This window comes from Miscanthus floridulus, chromosome 7 (assembly GCF_019320115.1).
Source record: "Miscanthus floridulus cultivar M001 chromosome 7, ASM1932011v1, whole genome shotgun sequence".
Lineage (NCBI taxonomy): Eukaryota > Viridiplantae > Streptophyta > Magnoliopsida > Poales > Poaceae > Miscanthus > Miscanthus floridulus.
In genome coordinates, this window is record NC_089586.1 from 849477 (window position 1) to 851435 (window position 1959).

A 1959-nucleotide genomic window follows, 5' to 3' on the forward strand; every position below is an offset into this window, starting at 1 on the left:
TGGAAGAAGTTCTTGCCCACAATAGGCCTGGACATTGTTTGAATAGTCTGGGCTATGCAAATCTAGTCCGAAAGTTCTTTGAACGTACCAAGAGGCCTTATAATGAGTCACAAATGAAGAACAGATGGGATACAATGAAGAAGAAATATAACCAATGGAAAACTTTGAACATGAGAGCTACTGGATTAGGGAGGAATCCTAACATTGGTTGTATTGTGGCTTCTGATGAATGGTGGGCAGAGCAAAATGCGATGAGCATACAATCCACAAGTATTTTTCTTATATGCAAGTTGTTATGTTTTCTCTGAAAACAACTATTTTTTTTTCATTTACTTTTTCCACACAATTGCTTTGGAGTGCATGGGTAGTACCGGTAGAAAGAAAGCTGAAATTCCTATGACAATTCCAACTATGACTGGAATCCAGTGGGTTGAGATCACACTCCAAAATCCAACTGAATGTTATAACATGTTCAGAATGAGAAGGTCAGTTTTCCTACACCTTCATGACACCTTGGTAGAAAATTATGGCTTCAAAGCAAGTAGAGGAATGTGTACGAAGGAAGCCTTAGCAATGTTTTTGTGGGCATGTGGTGCACCTCAATCATTTAGGCAAGTGAAGAACAAGTTCACCCACTCATTAGAAACTATTAGCAGGAAATTTACAGAGGTACTTAAGTGTGTCATGCAGTTGGCTTTTTACATTGTGAGGCCTACATATCCACATTTTAGTTCTATACATCCTAAGCTACAAAAGCTAGGTTTTTGCCTCATTTCAAAGATTGCATTGGTGCAATCGATGGCACACATATACCAGTAACTGTTCCATTGCATGAGCAACCTAAATACATTGGTCGTCATGGTTATGCTTCGCAAAATGTAATGGCGGTCTGTGACTTTGATATGCGGTTCATATTTGTTGTCACTGGTTGGCCCGGATCTGTGCATGACAGTCGTGTCTTATTGGATACTCTAGTCACATACAAGCAACAATTCCCACACCCTCCCGAAGGTATGTATCTTTTGGACTCAAATCATTTTTTTGCAATTGACAAGGATATGAGGTGTTAAGTAACCTACAATTACAAAATGTAGGGAAGTATTATCTCGTCGATTCAGGATATCCTAATAAAAAAGGATATCTTGCACCATACAATGGACAAAGGTACCATGTTTCTGAATGGCAACACGGTCGTACCCCAGTGGGATTCAAGGAGGTGTTCAATAATGCGCATTCAAGTTTGAGAAACGTGATTGAGAGGTCATTTGGAGTCCTAAAGATGAAATGGCGCATTCTCTTGAAGATGCCCAAATATTCAGTGAACAAGCAATAAAAAATTATAGTTGCTTGTATGGCCCTTCACAATTTCATTATAGACAATTCCATAAATGATGCTCACTTTCAATCAAATATCCAAGAAGAAGGTACAGATGGACCCGAATCCAGCTCGGGTGAAGGAAGTGCTTCTGGAGATGATATGGATATGAGTGCTTTGCGTGATGCTATAGCCACGGCTATGGTTGGTTGATTAACTGTTGTATCGATCTCAATTTATCCAGACTTATGTTAATTTCATGTTGCCTACATATTAGTTATTGTCACAAACTATATTATGAAAACACAAAAAATTAGTACCATAACTATTTTCAGCTCGTATTCAGTGAACAAATGAGGTGTCATCAGCCTCAGGGGCATACAGGTCATTTTGCACTCAGGACAGACAATCTAAGGGCAATAATCAGGATTGCCAAACACCCTCGATTGTTTAGACAGCAGATTCTTTTCGTCGTAGCTTATCAAAAAATCCTGATCAGATTAAAATCGATTCTCAGATAAGCGTTCCCAAACAGGGCCTAAAATTTATCCCACAATTAAGGGGAGGGCCATCACAGGGGCCAGCTGCCAGCTCAGCAGCTGCAGACAATCACGTTTGGAGCAAGGAAATAAAAAAAAATCACC

At 39.5% G+C, this 1959-nt stretch overlaps 1 pseudogene; it reads left to right on the forward strand.

The window, feature by feature from the left end:
- The first annotated feature begins 360 nt into the window (after positions 1-360).
- Positions 361-1528, forward strand: LOC136462277 (protein ALP1-like; annotated as a pseudogene).
- The last annotated feature ends 431 nt before the right edge of the window (positions 1529-1959 follow it).